Source organism: Brienomyrus brachyistius, chromosome 10 (assembly GCF_023856365.1).
Source record: "Brienomyrus brachyistius isolate T26 chromosome 10, BBRACH_0.4, whole genome shotgun sequence".
NCBI lineage: Eukaryota > Metazoa > Chordata > Actinopteri > Osteoglossiformes > Mormyridae > Brienomyrus > Brienomyrus brachyistius.
In genome coordinates this window covers 21,059,159-21,067,642 of record NC_064542.1, presented here as the reverse complement: position 1 = coordinate 21,067,642, position 8,484 = coordinate 21,059,159, and positions in this window count along the sequence as shown.

Here is an 8,484-nt window from a genome sequence, read left to right as displayed (position 1 = left end):
GCAGATCAATGATCACAGAAGACCTAACAGTACTGGTAACACTTTACTTGAGCGGGTACAAATAATTAATGTATTAATTAATCAGGAACCAAGCATTAGGTATATACTGTTCTTATGTTTGATCAGCATTAATCAGTCATAATCGTTCACGCATTTCATACAGTAACTATTTTTGTTTATGATTTATACTTGAGTAGTAACTGAATTACTGATGGGACTTTTCCACTGGCATACAGGAAGTGACCCGTATCTGAGCCGTACCGCCAACAGAGACTAGTTACAGCACGGTTCCAGCGCGGTTCCAGCTCGCTTCGCTTTTCCACTGCAGAAGGGTTGGCTCAGTAAAGGCATTGTCAGGTTTGGAGAGTGACCATGACGTAAAACCGAAGAGACGGATATATACTGTATTGTATGTACATCATGATTTACCATGTGCACATTTTTTTCTTTAGTTTTTTTACTGTGTGCTAATTTCCATTAACATGCATGTGAAAATCGTTGGGTTATGTTAGCGTCAAATGCTAGTGGAATTAGCATTCGTTTGTGTAAATTTGCATTACGACTCCATTCCAGTCAGCTGTTCTGTAGTACTTTTTAAAGTAGGAGGTTGGAAATTTTCATGTTCAGAGTTATGAATGCATGTTGAATGTATGAATGCATTAATACATCGCGATGTGCTGTGCTACTACTAATAATATATAGAATGTGCTGGTTTTTCCTTCAGATAATCCCTGCTTATTGATCCGGATCACTGCGATCGCCGTGCTTTCAACCAATCAGATGGTGGTGACCCACCCAGCGCGGTCTGCTCATGCTTATGGCCCTGCAAGTAAGCAGAGCAATATCAGTGTGGGTAGGACCATCAGTCCGTGGTACAGCTCAGGTGCGGCTCAGTTCCTGGTGGCAGTGGAAAAGCAACACAAGTTATTTGTGCACCCCCCTCAAGTAAAGAAAAGAACCCCTCCCCTACTGTGAGATACGGAGGAGGCTCAGTAATGGTTCGGGGGGTTGCTGTTGAATCTTTGCAGAAGCCAGTGAAATCAGAAGGTTATCAAGCCATTTTGAAAGTACTGCTCATTGTTAAAAGGATCTACCTCAATCACAGGTCATGGGTCCTCCAGCAGGATAATGACCCAAAACAAATATCTCAGAGCACCCAAAAATGGTTGAGAAGAAAACATGGGACTGTTCTGAGGCAGCCTGATCTGAATTAAACTGAACATCGACGGAAGGAGCTGAAACTCGCGGCTGGGAGAAGGAATCCATCAAACCTATGAGAACTGGGGCAATTTGTTTGAGAAGAGTGGACCAGATTGCCAGTTGAGGAGGGTAAAAGTCTCATTCAGCGCTACAGAAAGTACTTCATTGCTATTATTACCTAAGATAACTTGTACGCGCAGGGAAATGAGTCACGCAGCACGTCTCATAGCGGAAACAAAGGGTAACGCTTCAGTCTCTGCCTCGCATTCACTGTGATAGCATCGTTTGTTGGTGATAGTGCTTTTTTTTTTTAAATATCAGGTAATACGAGGCAGCATGGTGGTGCAGTGGTTAGCACTGTTGCCTCACACCTCTGGGACCCGGGTTTGAGTCTCTGCCTGGGTCACATGTGTGGGGAGTTTGCATGTTCTCCTCATGTCATCGTGGGGTTTCCTCCGGGTACTCTGGTTTCCCCCCACAGTCCAAAAACATGCTGAGGCTAATTGGAGTTGCTAAATTGCCCATAGGTGTGCATGCGTGAGTGAATGGTGTGTGAGTGTGCCCTGCAATGGGCTGGCCCACTGTCCTGGGTTATTCCCTGCCTCGTACCCATTGCTTCTGGGATAGGCTCCGGACCCCCCGCGACCCAGTCGGGTAAGCGGTTTGGAAAACGGATGGATGGATATCAGGTAATACACTGTACTTTATATCATTTTGGTAGCCACTGCTCACCAAAAAGTTACGCAATAGTTGTACAAATGTTACAACCTAAAAGTTTGAGATTTCCGAACAAATTAACAAATACAGAGTAATAATAAAAATAAACAATGGACTGCATGGCATAGTCTAGTATTGGCGCAGTGTTGGGGCTTGGGGTAGTGTTGGGGTACGTTCTTTATCGTTTTGGAAGCCATTAAGAAAAAAATGTTACACATGGCGTAATTGTTTTCTTTTTAACTTCACACATTGTTTGGATACATTTATTTTCTTACTTTAGAAATGACTGTTTTGGTAAATGTGCTTAGATGTGTTTAGTATATACTATTCTTCTTTTATCCTGTTCATTTTGTGTTTAAATGCTAAAAAAAAAAACATATTTAGGTGTAATTTTTTGGGACCGGGAACCAATTAATTGGTTTTCTATTTTTTCTTATGGGAAATCTGTAGAAGGAAACATGAATAGAACATGACGACGTCACAAACACAGACTCGGGGTTCGAATCAAACCCACTGTCGACCAATTCAACCATCTCAGCTGGAAAACTACTAGTTGTGTTGTACTTATTGGCATTTTTTGATCAAGAAGTGACGCTGAAGTGATTTTATGTGACATTCAACTGACATGTGTGAGTGAATATGCTTCTGCTTGCATGTGTACATGCACCTTGATGCTTCACACCTAAGGTGTGTGTTTCAGCTCCAGTCCACGACAAACCCTCCTGGCCTGAAAAGGCATGAATAAATTGGCAGCAACAAACCACCCATGCATCACTGTGAAGATCAAATCAATACACTTCAAGCTCAGAAACACTGTGCATCCTAGGAAAGGTTTCAACACACCGCCGTGTTTGTATAAATTTAGTTATTATATATGACTACATATCTGTGCGTTATTTAAACAGAACTATATATTTTAAAATACACATGGCATGTGATGGACAAAAATGCTTTTGTTCAATCTCGGAAAAAGATACGCATTACACATGGTTCCTGTGAAATAGCTACCAATCAGTGGAAGCCAGCAAGATGGTGCAGCCGTAAGCAGTTCTGCCTTGAGATTACAGCACTCAAATTAGAAGGTCTTTATAACTCCGTCCATCCAACAATTCATCTTCTAAATGCATATCTCGAGCAGGGCTGTAGGGGGGTCTGGAGCCTATCCCGGGCTGCGTAAGGAATGAAGCTGAGGTACACCCAGGATAAGATGCCAGTATGCCAGTGAAAAGGTCTTCACAGCTTTATAGATTGAAGGGGCAGTTCACCCCAAAATGAAAACAAGATATGTTTAGAGAGACTTTAGTGCTATCTATCTATCTATCTATCTATCTATCTATCTATCTATCTATCTATCTATCTATCTATCTATCTATCTATCCATCCATCCATCCATCCATCCATCCATCCATCCATCTATCTATGTCGTTCTGCTGGGAGTTGCCTAGTTTTGTACATATCGGCTGCAGAAATGTCAGTCTTCTCTTGAAAAGAATGAGACTGAATGGCATTATTTCTGTGGCGATCAAAGTGCCAGAAAAATACATCTGAAAAATTCGACAACAGTGTCTCGTTCCTGAAATTCTCGTTCCGGTTATTGTAGATAATCCACAGACTTTGTAGTGAGCAGTTTAATGTACGAACTATTTTCTTCTATGAAATTCCATTTGCCAATCATATCACTGTGCAGAAGAGGCAAGCATGAGCATGCCAGTGACAGAGACCACCCAGAGGGGGCCGGGGGTTTAAATGTTCAGATAGAAGTCGCCGGTAATAACCTACCCTGTTTGTCTAGCCCAGGAAATGCTGTTATCGAAACCCTGCATTGTGCATCAGTGAAATCGTGTTGCACAAAGGCTATGACTTTATAAAGAATTCTTCTGAACATCCTACAAAACCGACTTGGAATGCTTTGAAGCTGACTTTATGCACAGTACCAAAAATGATATTTCATTCAGGGTGTAACCCAGCCCTTGTACGCTTTACTGCCTAGCATTAGGGTTAGAGTTAGAGTCCAGGCCAATAAGTGAGTTTTTGCCCCTCAAGTGAAGTCTTACCATTATTAATTAATTAGTTAACTGTTAACTAATTTAGTGCCTGAATGGAATACCTGAACTGTCGTGATTGATTAATGATGAACAAGAATGGGATCTGTACGTGACTAACACTTAGTTACTGGTTAATTAATGTCCCCTCAAGTAAAGTGTGACCATATTTAGTAAGGAATTTTGTTTATAGGGGATGTTTTTATGGAAATCTGACCTAAGAAACCAGATACTCATAACTTTTACTGTTCTTGATACTCACGCCGAGTGGGAATGAGAGCCGAGGAATGGAACAAGGCTGAGTTTTAGTGAAATTTCCTACTGCCACGGCATTTGATAACCTGCCTGATGCCACCACACGCCCGAATTAATGAAGCACAGTTTGCCCTGACTGAACTGATTGCCCTTCTGTATATATGCTGGGCCAGCTGGGAGAGAGAGCGCTCTTCTTCTCAGCCCATAAATAGTACGTTTCATTGTTGGCTGGATTTGGTCCTTCTGCTTGACAAGCTGGCAGGTGTCACTGCATGAGATAGTTTATGGGGTCGCATTCCAGAAGGGTGCAAGTCATAGTGGACCGTTCGTTAAATTTCTAGCTGATATACCAGGGTGAGGAAAATTCAGTTCCGTTCAGCTATGCTGTATTTCCAATTGAATAAGAATAGGTTCTTGTTTCTCTCAGAGGAAGAGTGACCAATACCTGATGCTTGATTCTGTACCCCAACGCGGCAGTTATCACACCCTGAGAACTTTATTGTTTCTCTGTGCCCCTTGAGCTAATGCCAAAACTCCTCACTGTAACCCCACACTCAAATAAAGGACCTATTCTTCCCTCATCGCCATGATCACATGCTTCTGGCCACAGGTTCACCCAGAGCAAATACTACACACATACAGAAAAGTGATTCCACTCATATTTCTACAGCAGTTAGCAGTGTATGGTATTCAGTTATAGAATCAATCCACGACGGAGATTGTGTTTCCACGGTGACTGAGGACTGGAATGGTCCGACAGAACTGTTAAATGAGAAAATCAAGATTATAACTGATATGTGGAAATATATAGCACATACGTCTAATTCAAGGCGGAATGGGCAGGGATTATGATCTGAGTGACTTTGACAAGGGTCAAATCATCACTGGGTTAGAGAATCTCACAAACGGTAACATGTGTGGGGTGCTCATGGTCAACCATAGTGAGCTCCTACCGGGAGTGACCTGAGGAGTGAAAAACAGCATAACATTTCAATTAGAGTCACCTGATTATAAGTGAACTTTGGTGAACGTGACCACATGTCACACGAGTCAAGTGTGGTCAAGTGCTTTAGCTGGGAATTCCCTTTTCAGAGAATATATTGGCCTGAACATCGCCTGGAGAAAAGACCATTTATGGCCCATTTGTTAGCTTGTCAGTGTTGTGTGTATAATGTAGAGGAGCATGGGCTTTCAATGTCTATTATAAGCAAGAGTTCGGAAATTCTGGAAATGGGAACATAGAGAAATTGAAGTGAAACTTCAAGAGTTGGTCGCGGCATAAATATGACGTAAGTTCAGGAAAAACGCACATCAACATGCCCAGTGTGCCTCTCAGATTATAAACAGACGCAAGTTAGAATGTAGTTAGGGATTTAGATAATTATTTTAATCAGTGGTTTTCAGCAAGGACTGGAATAAAAGGTACAGTCTGTCCGTTCGAAACACGTCATGAAGTGCTGTAAGGCAATCTAGGAACAGGAAAAATATGAAAAGTTCAGGAATTATATTAGTCAGCAAGAAAAAAAAGCTGCTTGAACATCAGACTAAATGAAAGCTGATAAGGTCGTTAAACATGGCAGTAAAGGGAACAGCTTATCTGAGATGTCATTAGAAGTCTGAAAATACCTTTTCAGAGCTGTCTGTTCAGGGTAATGTGTTTTCTAATAAGCTTCTTTTCTGTTAGTGGGGTCTAGCAGGTTTTTGTCACATTGAGGGAATGTCCCCCAGTGTAATTTATACATGATTCCCCCCCACCCTCCAATAGGTTTGTAATTATATCTGTGTGGGGACTCTCCATTCATTTCTACGGGGAAAACTCTAATCCCAACATGAGGACCTTAACCCTAACCCAGCCCCAACCTTAACCATAAGTAACCAAACTAAATGTCAGACCGGGTCCCTAAAATGTAATATAAACCTAATCCACACACACACACACACACGCACATGTAGGATATACCTATCCTTATGAGGCCCGCTCATTCACTTCTATGGGAAAAATGCTAACGCTAACTATGACAACCTTAACCCCCACGCAGCCCTAACCATAACCATAAGTAACCAAGCAAAATACAAGAGTTTTTGCATTTTTGGTTTTTTCATAGCGGTCACTGATTTTTATAAAATAGAGTTTTCAACCCACAGAGCAGCCCCTCCCTGCCCAGCAAATAAATTTTAGTTAATACTTTTCTGGTTGGTGCACAATTCCATCAATGTTATTTTATAGTTTTGAAGTCTTTGCAATTATTCTAAAATGTAGAGAAGAGTACACCTAAACCTATCTAAGGGGTAGATGTGTCCAAACTTTTGACTGATGCTGTAAGTCTGAGAATGTAGGTCAACATGTGAGCAACAGCTTGGGATCTTTTTCTTCTCAGTTTTGAATGCTGGCTTAACATATACAGCATCCATCCTTGTGGCTTATTCTTCAGTACGAAATAAAAATGCAACAAATCTTCTTTAAATATTCGCATTCATTCATGCATATTCTATACGTTATTTTACATATGCAATGTTTCATGTGTACATTTTCTGTATTTGTGTTTATAGAATTTCTGTTATATTTAATATATGTGTGTGTACGTGTGTAATTTAATTAGAAAAAAAATTATTTTGAAGAGATGTGGCACAGCTTCCAGAGCTCATATGTTTTTTTGTTCATTTTGTTTTTAAATTCCTTTTGAGATATAGCGCCTTTTGAACAAAAAAAAAGAAAATTCAGAGTGTTTTCTGATGAGCTGTAACTGTTTTACTGTTACAGCCAAGGAATCCAGGTTTCTGTCGTGTTAGATGTGTCGTGTCTGGAGAGACGTAGGACTAGTAGGTAGGCCTTGAAGCAAAGAACTTAAAAGAACAGGGCATGGAAAAAACTGGACCACGAGGGATCACAATGGATAGACTGGGGATTAGGAAGGACACAGGCAACAGTAGCAGGGTACGCCATCAACGACAGGACTGGGGAACATAGGACTGGGAAGCACTTTTACACAAGACTGACGAGAGAGTGAACGATAGGCAGCTGGAGTGATTAGCATAAGGGCAGGAATGAGAGGTAAGACAAATGAGTGTCGGAAGTTAGCGTCACACTAGGGAGGAGACAGGAGGGGCGGGTAGACGTGGCAAGCAGGGTGTGATAAAATGCTGCGTTTGTAGTTGATTAATTTTACATGCATGGGGGATGAGGAGCAGAAGAGGATGTAATGGCTTTCAGAAGCATGTCAGCATTACCGTTTCAGTGTTTAACATCAGCTCAATTGCTAACAATGCAATAAAATTGGAGTTAAATTAAAAATGACTCAGGCGCCAGTTATCAGACGTAATTAAGGAAATCAGCCTTGTACCCAAAGTGCTGTATTTGCAACCGAATTGAACACAATGTGATTACATAGGTTCATTGTTAAATGACTCGTTTTAAAAGATAGTTGCATGTTCAATAGCCAGTCCAGTTAATCCTAATCACAGCTGTCATGATCTGAAAGTAGAATATGTGACTCAGCAATGTTAAAAGTAAGGGAGTTGTGGGGTAAGATATTTGCGATAGACCACAGACCAACTTTCTGCCTAAGTTCTGGGACATGGAAATACCTTATTTTTTAAATTTATGTTTTTAATCAGTGATTCAGTACCAAGCACTTTGCCCTTGACCCTCAAAGGGATTGGATTTTATGGAATTAATTTCTGTAATTTTTCGCTCTTGCTGAACAGATCCTGTTGCTGTTCGGTGTGAGGTTATAACACAGAGAGTAAAACTCATTAAATGAGCGCAAGCATGCGAAACACCTCTGGGATGCCTTGTTCGTACTTTTCTGTACAGCAAAAACTGAGAAATTTTGTAGAATTTGCCCTGTTCTGATAGCTGGTAACATTGAAAACTATATGGTACAACTATGACAAACTTGAACAGCTGGATACTGGGAACTGTCTCTCACCTTTTCTGTCTCAGACAGCCAGCTTCTCCTCTCTTCCTGCTAGCTGGAGTCCTCAGGGGTGCGGAATGTTCAGGCTACTGTTTTATTGCTCAGAACCATTTCCAGGCGTGGAGGTGCATGGCATTGCATTTTGAAAGCCACGAAGAAGATCTCGCATGCACCCACACCCCTTTGAAGCACCTAAAATGTTTGGAAAGAAGTAATTTTTAATGCTGATGCCAACGCTTTTAATTCTGCAGTCCATGCTGTGTGAGGAAGGGAAAGGCTGGCGTACCAGAGTGGGAGAAAAAGTAGTTTCGCAAATTATGTGCTGTTACTCAAGCTAAACTGTTCATTATTTG